Consider the following 16,365-nt stretch of genomic DNA (forward strand, 5'->3'; position numbering starts at 1 on the left):
ACTGAGACCGAAAAAATTATTACCGTCCTCGTTCAGATGATGGGTGTTCTGCAGGAACACAGAAAAAAACAGGATGTTTCCTGTGTTGGTCCCACCCTAATAGGCCAGGTGACAGGTACTTCCTGTCAGGCGGCCAAATTGGGAGAGGACCTTTTTAATTTATAGATAAATGCTGTATCTGGAACACGGGGTGCTCCAAGGTGACTGTGGAAGACGGACGAGGATGGTAATCTCCAATAGCACCCAAAGTCCCTATTCAAATACAGCGCTTAGTAAGGACACTTTCAGTACCGTAGGTTTAAAGCCTCCCTATCAAATTTTCAATATACCAACTTGTTTCCAAATTGTAGCATGTGTCCCTCCAGGTACACATGATGAAATACATGCTTAGGCAGGCAGGCTTGTATAAGCAGACTGTGGTAAATAAAAAGCACACTGGAACGCAGGTAATCTTGAGTTCTTTAATCAAGGTAGAGAGTAAGTGAGAGTGGACTCTCCCAAGCTGGTCCAGACACAAACTGACTTGTAAGAGAACCCTCAACTTGAACTAATACATGGAACACAAACTGAGGTACATTCTCAAAACACTAGACTGCTAAAGATGTACTAAGCATCTTGCTCCATCCCAAAGGAAAAGAAAAAACTAAAAAAGTTCAACAAATAAAATCCTTGAGATAAGCAGGTGGTCTACGACTCCTCACAGACCTTGTATCAAATGAATCCTCAGATCCATGTACAGAACCTTAAAGGAACTTCACCCACAGGCACCTACAGGCACCAGGGAGTCGCCCCACCAATGGTGGCACCAGAAATACTCGGACTAGTGGTAGCCGCCTCACCTACTTGAGCTAGGACATAGCCACTACTTGAGGAACTCTCACATCCCATCCTCGCCGCCAAAATGTGGTAAATAAAGAGCACACTGGAACGCAGGCAATCTTGAGTTCTTTAATCAAGGTAGAGACTAAGGGCTCCATTAGGATGACGGGCGGACTTTGCCCGCCCGTCATCCCATCGTAAATCCGGACCGCCCGCCTAAAGGGCGGGGTCCCGACATTGGCATTAGGATGCGCCCGCCACAGTGGCGGGCGCATTCCTCAAATTAACATTGTGGGGGCGGTGCTCACTGCACCGCCCACCACAATGTTAAAAACAAATGCACGCATTTGCATAATCGAAGCGGCAGGCACCGCGCGGTGCCTGCCGCTGCGATTATGCAAATGCAGGGGGGTACCACAGGTACCCCCCGTGTGCCACCCCCTTTTGGCCATCACTTTGGGGGCCCACAGGGGCCCCCCAGAGTGAACACCGCATGCCTTTCCGTGGCGGTGTGGCCACCGCTACCCTGGCGGAGGAAATCCGCCCGACATCCTAATGGAGCCCTAAGTGAGAGCGGACTCTCCCAAGCTGGTCCAGACACAAAATGACTTGGAAGAGAACCCTCAACTTGAACAGACATGGAACACAAAATGAGGTACATTCTCAAAACACTGGACTGCTAAAGGTGTACTACACAGACTTTCCAACTCATTTGACATTACTGATCACATCACTGATGACATCATTCATGTGATAATACGATGAACCTCTTCAGACTCTAATATAACCTTAGATACACTCATTGTAAACAGACACTCACAGACTGTCACTCATCCATGGAGTTACTCACACACCTAGTCAGTCATGCAAAGAATCAATCACACCTCCATTTCCTCAACTATACAGTTATACACACCTTACTTATTCAAACATATACTAACACATATTTATTCTCTTATACAATCCCTGACACAAGTTCACAATGATCCATACAGCCACTCACACATTCACTGGCTCTTATGCACAGTTATTTATAAATGTCAACTCTCACATGTACTGTGTTTTACATATGTACTTACTTTGACATGTAGCACTGAGATATCTATTCACTCACCAATACACTCATGCACACAGTCAACCGCCCATACAGCTGTTTCCACATGCACTTTTGAACCCATACATCTAGTGAATCAACTGCTCACACATCTATGCACAGAGTCATACACCTCCCAGCCACCCACACACACACTCAGTCTCCCATACAAATACTTGGGCAACCAATCAATAAAACATATAGTTACTCATATAGCCACTGATCAACACATGCAGCAGTTTACAGAACAACAGACATAATGATGCACAAATTAAGACAGTTTAGTCACTAACCCATGCACTCAGTGAGACACATTTAATCACTCACTCATACAGTCAGTCATGCACCTACTAAATCCTTCATCCAGACACTTATACATCCACTCATTCTTCAATATGTAAGACATATTTAAACTTTACAGAAACATACAGTCACTGGATGTTGTCATCAGTGATGTCATTTGAGATGTCATCAGTGATGTCATCAGTGATGTCACTGACCATGTCATGAATGATGTAATATGTGGCATGATCAGCAGTGGATTGCGGGTGCACGATATATAGTTAGTGCAACTAACTATATATGCGAATTTCAATGGTTTTGTGTGAGTAAAATAAGGTTTTGTAAATGCTAATTCCTAACTATATATGGTCTATAACCTATGGTTTTTTCAGTGAATTTTCAAGGTTTTGTAAATGCTAATTTCTAACTATATATGGTCTATAACCTATGGTTTTTTCAGTGAATTTCAATGGTTTTTTAATAGCAAATATCAAAAGCTGTAAAATGTATTCTTCTTTTAAAGGAAAAATATATTTTATATGTATTTAATATCATTTTTTTATGTATATAAATTTTTTGAGGGAACGAATTTATCAACTATCATGCTGAAGAAGAGTTTGGGGAAAAAAAACAAAGAGGAGGACTAAGAAGAAAGAGCAATCAGTTCAAAAATACAATTGCTTTAAAGCATGAAGTGCTTTTCCACACATTTACATTTAAATAACCCACATTAGAACATACAAAATATCTACAGAGGAGACGGTGTACATTGAATTTTAGACTCTTCATTGGTACCTACATGTTGGTACTTACATCACCCACACAACACAACAGCTCTATTCAGAGCTACCCTACCTTAAAGCACTCTAAAATATTATTTTACTATTTCCCTTGGTTTTCCCCTTGTTACGCTTTCCGGAACGCTACCGGGTAGCGCTTCCACCGCGAAAAATCGAAAAAAAAATTATTTTCTTTTTTTGCCCCGCGGGGCCCTTTAATAGCCCCCACATCAATCCCAGGGGGTCAGGAGGGGTCTACCTTGCCCCCTTTCATTCATTTCCCCCTTCGTTTATTTCCACCTCTTGTCTCTCGATCCTACAGAGAGACAAGATGGCGGCCGCTCCGGACTGTTTAGAATGTTGACAGTCACCGGAGAGCCAATCCGCTTCTCCTCGCGAAGTTCCGTTACGCGTCTGGTACGCGAACCGGGACGCTAACCGGGAATCTGTCACAGATATATATATTTTTTTTAACGTTAATTTCTCAAAATCCACTGGAGCACATATCTTGAGACCTAGCAAAGGCACATCGGGCAAACAGTCTCTACAATTTTGCCAAGTTTCATAGAAATCCATTCAGCCGTTCGAGCTAAAAGTGAGTCCAACCGCCCTATGGAAAACTCAATGTTAAAAACATGTTTTGGGACCCCCCTTTTTTCTCGGCCCCCGCTTGACGAAACCCCCCCCACAAACTTTCAGGGGACGCTCAGAAACAAAATGTGCCATTTTCCTAAAAATTTCAGCCAATTCCGTCCATCAACGCCAAAGTTATTCAACATAGAATTTTCAGAAATCTCTTTTCAAAAAAATCCTAACTATATATACCAACTGGCGATATTCATTTGGTGTTCATTTGGCCCAGCAGTGTTCAATCCTAGCCAAGTGAAATTAGTTCTAATTCATTATTTTCTTGGCTCAGTAGCAGTTAGTGCTGCAAATCCATACTAATGGCAGAAGGCACTTTCCAGAAATACAGATTGCATTTATGCTTGGCGTCTAGATTGTATGACCATTTATACTTGGTGCAGAGATTGCTTATACCCAGTCCATTGATGTGTGTTCTTAGTCCATCTACAGGTTGACTGACATTTGCTCACAGTCCTCAGAAATTTTCTCCAGCCCAGAGAATCCATTTATATACGTTCCTTGCTCGGTGACATTTCTCTCAACCCAGTGATGCGTATGCCCAGCCCAGTGACATTTATTAATCAGAGTCCGGAAATGCTTATTATTGAGAGTGGACTCTCCCAAGCTGGTCCAGACACAAACTGACTTGGAAGAGAACCCTCAACTTGAACAAATACATGGAACACAAACTGAGGTACATTCTCAAAACACTAGACTGCTAAAGATGTACTAAGCATCTTGCTCCATCCCAAAGGAAAAGAAAAAACTAAAAAAGTTCAACAAATAAAATCCTTGAGATAAGCAGGTGGTCTACGACTCCTCACAGACCTTGTATCAAATGAATCCTCAGATCCATGTACAGAACCTTAAAGGAACTTCACCCACAGGCACCTACAGGCACCAGGGAGTCGCCCCACCAATGGTGGCACCAGAAAAACTCGGACTAGTGGTAGCCTTCTCACCTACTTGAGCTAGGACATAGCCACTACTTGAGGAACTCTCACATCCCATCCTCGCCGCCAAAATGTGGTAAATAAAGAGCACACTGGAACGCAGGCAATCTTGAGTTCTTTAATCAAGGTAGAGACTAAGGGCTCCATTAGGATGACGGGCGGACTTTGCCCGCCCGTCATCCCATCGTAAATCCGGACCGCCCGCCTAAAGGGCGGGGTCCCGACATTGGCAGTAGGATGCGCCCGCCACAGTGGCGGGCGCATTCCTCAAATTAACATTGTGGCGGGCGGTGCTCACTGCACCGCCCGCCACAATGTTAAAAACAAATGCATGCATTTGCATAATCGAAGTGGCAGGCACCACGCGGTGCCTGCCGCTGCGATTATGCAAATGCAGGGGGGTACCACAGGTACCCCCCGTGTGCCACCCCCTTTTGGCCATCACTTTGGGGGCCCACAGGGGCCCCCCAGAGTGAACACCGCATGCCTTTCCGTGGCGGCGTGGCCACCGCTACCCTGGCGGAGGAAATCCGCCCGACATCCTAATGGAGCCCTAAGTGAGAGCGGACTCTCCCAAGCTGGTCCAGACACAAAATGACTTGGAAGAGAACCCTCAACTTGAACAGACATGGAACACAAAATGAGGTACATTCTCAAAACACTGGACTGCTAAAGATGTACTAAACAGACTTTCCAACTCATTTGACATTACTGATCACATCACTGATGACATCATTCATGTGATAATATGATGAACCTCTTCAGACTCTAATATAACCTTAGATACACTCAGTGTAAACAGACACTCACAGACTGTCACTCATCCATGGAGTTACTCACACACCTAGTCAGTCATGCAAAGAATCAATCACACCTCCATTTCCTCAACTATACAGTTATACACACCTTACTTATTCAAACATATACTAACACATATTTACTCTCTTATACAATCCCTGACACAAGTTCACAATGATCCATACAGCCACTCACACATTCACTGGCTCTTATGCACAGTTATTTATAAATGTCAACTCTCACATGTACTGTGTTTTACATATGTACTTACTTTGACATGTAGCACTGAGATATCCATTCACTCACCAATACACTCATGCACACAGTCAACCGCCCATACAGCTGTTTCCACATGCACTTTTGAACCCATACATCTAGTGAATCAACTGCTCACACATTTATGCACAGAGTCATACACCTCCCAGCCACCCACACACACACTCAGTCTCCCATACAAATACTTGGGCAACCAATCAATAACCCATATAGTTACTCATATAGCCACTGATCAACACATGCAGCAGTTTACAGAACAACAGACATAATGATGCACAAATTAAGACAGTTTAGTCACTAACCCATGCACTCAGTGAGACACATTTAATCACTCACTCATACAGTCAGTCATGCACCTACTAAATCCTTCATCCAGACACTTATACATCCACTCATTCTTCAATATGTAAGACATATTTTAACTTTACAGAAACATACAGTCACTGGATGTTGTCATCAGTGATGTCATCAGTGATGTCATTTGAGATGTCATCAGTGATGTCATCAGTGATGTCACTGACCATGTCATGAATGATGTAATATGTGACATGATCAGCAGTGGATTGCGGGTGCACGATATATAGTTAGTGCAACTAACTATATATGCGAATTTCAATGGTTTTGTGTGAGTAAAATAAGGTTTTGTAAATGCTAATTCCTAACTATATATGGTCTATAACCTATGGTTTTTTCAGTGAATTTTCAAGGTTTTGTAAATGCTAATTCCTAACTATATATGGTCTATAACCTATGGTTTTTTCAGTGAATTTCAATGGTTTTTTAACAGCAAATATCAAAAGCTGTAAAATGTATTCTTCTTTTAAAGGAAAAATATATTTTATATGTATTTAATATCATTTTTTTATGTATATAAATTTTTTGAGGGAACAAATTTATCAACTATCATGCTGAAGAAGAGTGTGGGGAAAAAAACCAAAGAGGAGGACTAAGAAGAAAGAGCAATCAGTTCAAAAATACAATTGCTTTAAAGCATGAAGTGCTTTTCCACACATTTACATTTAAATAACCCATATTAGAACATACAAAATATCTACAGAGGAGACGGTGTACATTGAATTTTAGACTCTTCATTGGTACCTACATGTTGGTACTTACATCACCCACACAACACAACAGCTCTATTCAGAGCTACCCTACCTTAAAGCACTCTAAAATATTATTTTACTATTTCCCTTGGTTTTCCCCTTGTTACGCTTTCCGGAACGCTACCGGGTAGCGCTTCCACCGCGAAAAATCGAAAAAAAAAATATTTTCTTTTTTTGCCCCGCGGGGCCCTTTAATAGCCCCCACATCAATCCCAGGGGGTCAGGAGGGGTCTACCTTGCCCCCTTTCATTCATTTCCCCCTTCGTTTATTTCCACCTTTTGTCTCTCGATCCTACAGAGAGACAAGATGGCGGCCGCTCCGGACTGTTTAGAATGTTGACAGTCACCGGAGAGCCAATCCGCTTCTCCTCGCGAAGTTCCGTTACGCGTCTGGTACGCGAACCGGGGCGCTAACCGGGAATCTGTCACAGATATATATATTTTTTGGAACGTTAATTTCTCAAAATCCACTGGAGCACATATCTTGAGACCTAGCAAAGGCACATCGGGCAAACAGTCTCTACAATTTTGCCAAGTTTCATAGAAATCCATTCAGCCGTTCGAGCTAAAAGTGAGTCCAACCGCCCTATGGAAAACTCAATGTTAAAAACATGTTTTGGGACCCCCCTTTTTTCTCGGCCCCCGCTTGATGAAAACCCCCCCCCCCCAAACTTTCAGGGGACGCTCAGAAACAAAATGTGCCATTTTCCTGAAAATTTCAGCCAATTCCGTCCATCAACGCCAAAGTTATTCAACATAGAATTTTCAGAAATCTCTATTCAAAAAAATCCTAACTATATATACCAACTGGCGATATTCATTTGGTGTTCATTTGGCCCAGCAGTGTTCAATCCTAGCCAAGTGAAATTAGTTCTAATTCATTATTTTCTTGGCTCAGTAGCAGTTAGTGCTGCAAATCCATACTAATGGCAGAAGGCACTTTCCAGAAATACAGATTGCATTTATGCTTGGCGTCTAGATTGTATGACCATTTATACTTGGTGCAGAGATTGCTTATACCCAGTCCATTGATGTGTGTATTTAGTCCATCTACAGGTTGACTGACATTTGCTCACAGTCCTCAGAAATTTTCTCCAGCCCAGAGAATCCATTTATATACGTTCCTTGCTCTGTGACATTTCTCTCAACCCAGTGATGCGTATGCCCAGCCCAGTGACATTTATTAATCAGAGTCCGGAAATGCTTATTATTCTCAACCCAGAGAAGTTTATCTCCTTCCATGCAACATTTATTCCATGCCAGGTGTTACCGATCCAGTGACTTGTGTCTCTGGGCTATGTAAATAAGTGTTTCAGGCTCAACAACTTGTCTCCTGGCTCATCTATTCCTGGCTCAATGATGCTTATGCTTGGCCCACTTGTTGCGTGTTTATCTAGGTTCCTGATCGATACTGTGACCTTATGCCCCTATTCGGCTATAAATCCATTTATTCCCTATATTGGCATAACCGTTAAAGTGCGATATTCAGAAAGTCATCTCTGGCCTCACACGAACAGAGCCACATTCCAGAATAGTTCTCTGCCACTTCCTTTGCAACCAATTAGTGCAATGACAGAGCAGAAGTCACTATCTGATATTCCTAGATTAACACTCCGAGTTCTTCAACAAGATAAAAACTCAGCAAACCTGGAAATCCCCGCTTGCTGTGTTTTGATTAGTAATGGAACTCTAATGAGCAACTGATAGCTATCACTTCCTAGTGACATCTTTAATTGACGTCTTATGTCCAGCAAACTTGCGTCAAACCAGGCACCTGTCAGGTATAAATATTACCAACGTTGCCTTAAGCAATAGCCTGTTGCCTGTTGCTAGCTGTTGTATGCTATATGCAGCCTGTTGCTGCAGCCTGCTGCCCCGCTGCTGTTGGTGAAGCTACTGATACCATTATCGCTGCTAAAGCGCGAACGATGGTGTGGTGAGCTTAGGAGCTGAACAGCCGTCCCTCTGCGAAGAGCCCAGCAGATGCCAAGCTGCCCGCGGACGCTGTCCCCCCTCCTCCTCCTCGACGCGCTGAACAGAGAAATCCAGCTCCAGCGCTTCTAGTCTGCCCTCGCGGGTGACTGGGATACCGAGTGCCTCCTGAAGGAGATACCAGACCTCCATCATTCTATTCAGAGGTATGGTGTTGACTAAACCCTTAGATGAGAATTCTTGAAGCAAACCTTGGCAAAACCAACTTAACTTAAAGCTACTTACTTACTCCCCTTCCACGTGTTAGGCTTAGGTCAGGCACACCGGGGTAGGCTTAGTTAGAAGCACCAGTTGAGTATTTTAGCCTAATGTATATATGACTGTATATATGTTTTATTACTTTTAAACCATTGTATGGCTAAGAAACCATATCAATGCTTTTACAGTATTATTTCGCAATACTTATCTTACTGTACGTACTTTTTATCATAACAAGTCTTGCAATTGTGGCAATACATTTCTCTTGTACGAGAAGAAAGACTGTTCAATAAATGTTAACGCTTTATTGACAAACGCCCGTCTCTCTATTCTCTACATATCGTGAAAGTAAACTGCACTAATCTGACTGAGTGAAATACATGTCTATTGTTTCACACGACCCTAGAGATCGACTCTTGATCTGAGGAGCAAAGTTGTCATGTTGCACGGTTGTTGGAAAGCGGAATCCCTTCTTGTCTGTGCCAGGGAAGCTGATCACTTCCTTTGCAGAAAAGAAAGTTTCCAGTGACCTCTGAGCTAGTTGGTAACAAACCCAATTAAGTTTAGCATAGTCAGTGGAGGCCTGGAAGATTCGCACTTCTACGTCGATGCTACTGTTTATGTTATTCCAATGCGCAGGGCCTAGTGGGAAACTAGGAACTACACTACATGGCGCCCAACCGTTTGGTAAGGCGATAAACTAACGCAAGACGTTAGAGTAACTCAGTCGTGCATATTTCACACAGACCCCTTTCTCCCGTAAATACTCCAATAGACGTCTGGAGTGGGTGAAAGGTTAAAATCCGCCCGACCTTAGTAGGAAGAGATTCCTATGTAAAGCTCTGGTTTATTCAACGTTGAAGGATACAGTGTTCCAAAATATTGTGCACCTAATCTCTGTCTCCTTGGAGACCTACTCTGCAAAATCTGCATTTATATAATGTCAGACAGTGAAGAAGAAAGGGAAGCAGCTAGGCTGGCAGCCCAACTAATAGAGGAAGACTCGAGTCTCCTACAGACTGACCCGGATGCCATCGACATCCCGGTCCACTTAAGAAAGTCTATAGCGTTAAAACTTATAGAGAACGGACTGACACCTCAAGGTGGTACAGTAATTTTCGTGATAGAGGCTCACGAGTATCGGCAGACAGAGGTATTCTATTCATGGATAAACTTTCCAGCGGCAAACGCTACAACAAAAGAGTTTCACTATTACAAAATAGAGGAACCTCCGGAAGAGTACGCTCCTTTCGAGGAGACTGAAATCCCACTTAAATTCCCAGAGCACCTGCTCTGGTTTAATGGCGCCCTAAAACACAATGATCACATTACCAGGCTCGGTCCACTAGGTAGACCAGGAGCAACGTGGCCGGTTCTAGCCAGCTACACACCACATCCTGACATTGTAAAAATGTCTAAAGAAGAGCTGTTAGTACAGCTAAAAACATTAATAAAAATACATAGGCAATTAGTCCAATATGTAATGCGGACTGCAACAGTCCAACCAGCTGTTAATGTACCACAGCTGACCCCTCATCAGGGGAACACTAATAAAATTACACCACAGAACATACAGTCATGTCTTGGTAAAACACCCGTAAAACGGGAACAAATTCCTTTCTTGTTAGCACAGAAAATCACTCAAATAGAGGCAGTATTTCCTGATACTACCCCTATAGAGAAACACAGAATCTTGACAATCTGCCTTCCTATGGGAATCGCACCACATGTGGAGGACTGTGACACTTGGGGTACAGTCTTTGCTTCCATTTACACAAAAACACACGGTGTTCCGTCTATGGCGGTAATTCCAGAAGTGCTAAAACAGATTCAAAATGAATACGGTCCAGAGCCCGCTTTAAATCTAGGTATGAAATTACTGAAAGACTTCAAGCAGGTCTCGGCTATATTATTAGCCAATATAAAAGGAGAAGCAGCATCTGTGGCGATTCGCCAGAAGTTGAAGGAAACAGATATAAAAGATCCTGTTGAGCTTGCAAAAATCATAGAAAAATGCTATGAAGAATTAGGTAGAGACAGCTTGGGTGGAAAACCGGTAAAGCCCCAACTGCTCGAAAATCCTGAGAAATTATTTATTAAAAATAATTTAAACACTCCTAAAAAGAGCTGGGATGGAAATAAACAATCCACTCCCAAGGAAAAAGTTTTCCAGTCCAGAGGAAGGTCTCCTCGACGGAGGGAAAGAACTCCGACTCGAGAACGCCAGTCTCCCCAGAGGGAGCCCTCTGAGAAAAGATATAACCTTAGAAATAGGGATAATCTGAAAAAACCTGATAGATATCAAAGTATTGATACACGTCCCTCTCGATCTTTTCCACAGAAATCGGAAAGAAGAGGACGGTCAGACCCAGGAGAGCACACCAAGTCCAAAGACAAGGAACCTGCTCAGAGTAAAAAATCTCAATTTCAGAAAAAGAAGGTAGCCAGTATTAGAGTAATCAACCATGCCGAGAATACTGAGGACACAGTTGAAAAACGGGGAGTGGGCATTGACAATGTTGGACAGTGCAGCAGAAATCAGTATAGCGCGCAAGATCTTGATGAGTCATCTGGAGACAGTGGACACGAATGAATACATTCAGGTTGAAACTGCCGACACCTTACTTAGCGAGCCCCATAAAATATACGATATAACATTGCGTATAGAGGGTGATAAGACTAGGAAAATAAGAGGTCTATTTTGGGATAAGCTCTAAAAAGGCTATGATATTCTGTTAGCTGAAAAAGATTGGCCCCCAGAGTTTGTCAGGGAGTGCCCTCGTGGCAAAGAAGTGATTATGCCTGCCTTCTCGAATCACATTCCGATTCACAAAAAATATACTTATGCAAGGAAATGGGCAGTAGCCCAGGCACCTGCATTATATAAAAATCATGTAGGATGGGATGAGGACTCACCTCCTCACAAAATCCAGTTAAAAAGTGAACCAACTGCCCAACGGCAGTATCCCATTAAGCAAGAAGCTAAAAAACAAGTCAGGGAGATCTTAGATCAACTTGAATACCAGGGGGTGATTGAAACATGCACCTCTCAAATGAACAATCCTTTGTTTCCTGTCTCCAAGCCAGACAATTCATATTGTCTAGTTTTGGACTACAGACATCTTAATACATGTTGCAAAACTTTTGCAGTACAAAACTCGCATAGTGCAGCCCTAATGAATAACATAGTTAGGAAAAAATACAAAACGACATTAGACATATCTAATGGTTTCTTTTGTCAAAACATTGCACCGGAAAGCATATATTTGACCGCTTTCTCTGCATTTGGGTCACAGAAAAAATTCTGTCGACTCCCACAGGGGTTAAAGAACAGCCCAGGACTATTCTCAGCTAGGGTAACAGAGTTACTACAAATCTATGATGATGAGGCATTATCTTACGTGGATGATATTTATCTCACAGACGACGACTTGGATACTCACTTGAAAAGAGTGAACACCATTATACTTGGGTTCGCAGCAGAGGGTTACAAATTCAACTTTAAAAAGTCTCGAATTGCCCATCTGACAGTACTATTTTTAGGGTACGAATTATCAAGTGAAGGGAAAAGCCTAGCGGACAACTTCTTAGAGAAGTGCGCTGTACTCCAAGCTCCTAAAACGCTGAAGAATTTACAATCCATTCTAGGTTTTCTGAATTTCGGAAGAACATACATTCTAAAGTACGCAGAGAGGGTTAAACCTCTCTACGAACTAATTAAACCTGATTTTAAACAAATCAATTGGACTCAAAAACACACAGAAATTTTGAGATCACTGCAAACAGACATGTTAGCAAAAACAAAATTAGATACACGTGACAACACACGTGATCTTGTAATCCGAGTCATCCCAGGAAGATGCGGATTCACGTACCTGACCTCTAATGAGGGAGAAAAGGTACCAATTTCAATTAAATTTCACTTGTACACACAAGCAGAAAAAGCATTCAGTCACACAGAAAGAACTGTAAAAGCAGTGCAAATTGCATTAGCAAATGAACGAGAACTAGCACACGGCAAAAGGATTAATATCCTCACAGCGGAATCCGCCTTTGAGGCGCTATTCAGCCCAGTAAACCTGCCTACAGTGTCACTAGATCCGAAATGGATACAGTGTGTAGATTCTCTAGGAGCGGAAGATGTGAAATACTATTTCGCCCCGCAATTCGAAGAACTGAATGATTTAGAATATGAAGAAGAATATCCTCTGCCAATCGAACTTCTGCCTCTTCCACAATACGCCTGTATAATCTATACAGATAGATTTGTACAGCATTTCAACGTAGAGAGCAAATCCTACAATGCAGCCTGTGCGATCATTAAAGGTCGTTGGCTGTGCGGTAAATTCAGACCGAAAGTAACAAAAACTGAATCTGTAAGAAACTGTTCGGTTCAGAGAACTGAAATCAGATGTTTAAAGATGGCGCTCGAAAATGCAGAACGTGAATTCCCGACACTTATCGTGTGCGATTCTCATTTTTGCGTCAACTCTTACAACAATAAGCTGCAGAGGTGGATTGAAAACGACTACAAAGATGACACAGGTGCCACAATAAAGCATAAATTGCTCTGGAAACAGGTAGCTCTTTTACACAAAGAACTACAAAAGACTCACGTGGTACACGCACAGAGTCTTCAACGTGATGGCGTTCACGTTGCAGGGAATTCATTGGCTAATACAGCCACAGCGGAAGCAACTAAACCGGCTTCCGTAGCCACAAAAAAGCGTACAGATAAATACATAGACGGGGAAACCATGCTGGCAGTAAAAACGACCGTAAAAGGCGACTGTGCAGCACTACCCGTAAACTATCCACTCAATTATGCATACGTAATAGATGCAAACTCCGTTCCTTTTGCTCGAATCCCTGGAGTGGGGGACAGAGTAATTCCAAACAGGAGCAGGAGGGGCTTCCTCTTACTGGAAACACACATGGGGTTGGGTCTGAGACACCAAACAATTAAGGTTTCTCTGAAAGAATTACAATCAGAGTACTGGTGGCCAGGAATGAGTATAGATATTCAATGTTTTGCTCAAAATTGTGAAAACTGCAACAGAGATCGCAGTAATGAACAGGCCAGTGTAGTTTCAGGATCCCTGCTAGACAGCATAAGGCGGTCTATCTGCGCAATCAAAGAAGAGAAGCGCGTCCCATTGTACACAGTTAAGGCTAAACACACTTAAATAATGTAGCCTCCTGCGCTCGGCTGACGCTAGAACTGTTATAAGAGAGATCTGCGAGTCCATATCGGCATATACGCAATTACCACGTTCCATTCTGACCAGGGTCCTGCTTTCAGCTCTCGAGCCTATAAGGAGGCCATGACCAGCATGGGAATTGGGTTGCGGTATTCTTGTCCGTCGCACCCCGAAGGGAATAGTGTGGTAGAAAGAAAAAACCGGGACATAAAGCGATCTATAACAGCGAAGGTATTAGGTTCAGGCGCTGGGTGGGTCAAACATTTAATAAGTGTCCAGACTAGTCTTAATAACTTGCCAAGAAATTCTCTAAAAGGTTTCAGCCCATACGAACTATTGTTCGGAATTAGAATGAACATTCAGGACCTCGATAGTCAGATGTCAGTGGTACAGGAAAAAGCAAAAAACTTTGACATCAAAGATCGTTTGGCTGTTTTACAGGAACTGAATGAAACAAGAAAATCCTTAAGCAACATAAAGTTAAAGCAACAGCCAGATACCACTGACGAGGCACCACAAGCAACAGCCCCAGCAAGGCCTGTCTGGATTCCAAAGATTGGGGATCCAGTCAGAGAAAAGATCGCGGTTAAGAAGGAATTTGGGCCTTCTTACAGAAAAGCAGTACCTGTCTTGGCAGTCACCGGAACAAGATCAGTTGTACTTCCGCCCCTTGCTGGTAAAAAGGAGAACAGAGTCGTGTCTATCGACCTGGTAAAACCACAAGCATGTGGCCTATAATCAACAGTAGGCCCAGTGGACTCCCAAGAAACAACAGAATACCCAAACTTGCAACAATCCAAGAGGTTCAAACTGAAAGACTAATCACATTCGATCAGCCTGCAGTGCACGGTGAAGGACTATGCAATAATGCCATGGAACTCGTGCCTCTTGAAACACAGATTGAAACAGTTCGTCAAGAAACACCAGTCTACACTAATGTGGCATCAGAAAGTGCTACCGAGAGACAGATTGAAAGAACAATCCCATCAATTGACAGAACTGCCTCTGGTTATTTCATCAACTTCGACAACTTCTCTGAAGATCAAAATGACCCCGAAGTGATGCCAGAAACATAAAAGACTTTTAAAGAAAAAGCAACGGAACTCTTTCATCAACTGAAGGAAATCTACCTTGTTTCCCCTTGGTTAGAGTTCTGGTTCGGTCTAGGTGTGTTTTTCCTCCTGCTTTGGCTCATCATGGTACTTTGTTTGGGAAAATTCATTGAGGGAAAATATATTACAATGGACACAGCAAGTCAGAACATCAACCTAGTCCTGAAACCACACAGATCATCACACGTGAAGAAAAGAGAACTGTCAACAGTAAATGTCACAGCAATTCCAATACCTGGTGGGGTAGTATGGGAGAAAACAGACTATGAAATATATGGTCCGGTCGAAATCCTGAAGTATCCTCATCAACTGAAGGTTTCCTTAAGTGACTTTGTAACACCGAGTACATTCTCTGATGATTGGGACTTTAACAGTATTAATGACATGATGTCTGATTTGGTAATGTCAGCTAGATTCACAGATCATGATTATTTACAAGGTTCATATAGTTATGAGCAGTTATTCTGTTACACACACTATGGTGATCCTTACTTGCATAAATCTGCACAGCCTAGAAATGTTTTTATGTATAATCAATGGGAACATTGTGCTACACCACCTAAAAGCAGTTCTAAAGCATTTTTTGAGAAATTCAAATACTTCTCAGGGTTTAACACCAGTAATGCAGAAACGTTTTATTACAAACTGTTAGATAAAACAGGAATGCAAACAATGCTGACAAATTCTAAATTGATATATTTCTTGGACCACGCAAACAGCGTCAAAAGCGTTTCATAGCGACCAGTATCTATGCTGCGTACAACGTGGCTTGGAAAGTCAAACAAATTGAAACAGCTGAAAAAATACGAGAAATTGATCGTATTAATTTCGTATTAATTTGGAAAAATCACTTTCTGTAGTGGACAATGGGTTAATGACTCTGTCTTCCAGAATATATTCGTTGGACAATATTGTATCCTCTGCCTTTGATGTGATAGATAGAGACTTGCTAATGTTACAACATGGCCAATCTCAATTACGTTCTATTATACAACTAGGCTGGACGCTGCAAAATCTTCGTTCAGGCTATGTGCCTTGGCGTTTAATCAACACAACGTCATTATTTTCCATCTTTAACCTTACTGATAAACAAATCAGTTTGGCACAGAAAGGAGCAGACTATACAATC

Source organism: Lissotriton vulgaris, chromosome 3_1, assembly GCF_964263255.1.
Source record: "Lissotriton vulgaris chromosome 3_1, aLisVul1.2, whole genome shotgun sequence".
Lineage (NCBI taxonomy): Eukaryota > Metazoa > Chordata > Amphibia > Caudata > Salamandridae > Lissotriton > Lissotriton vulgaris.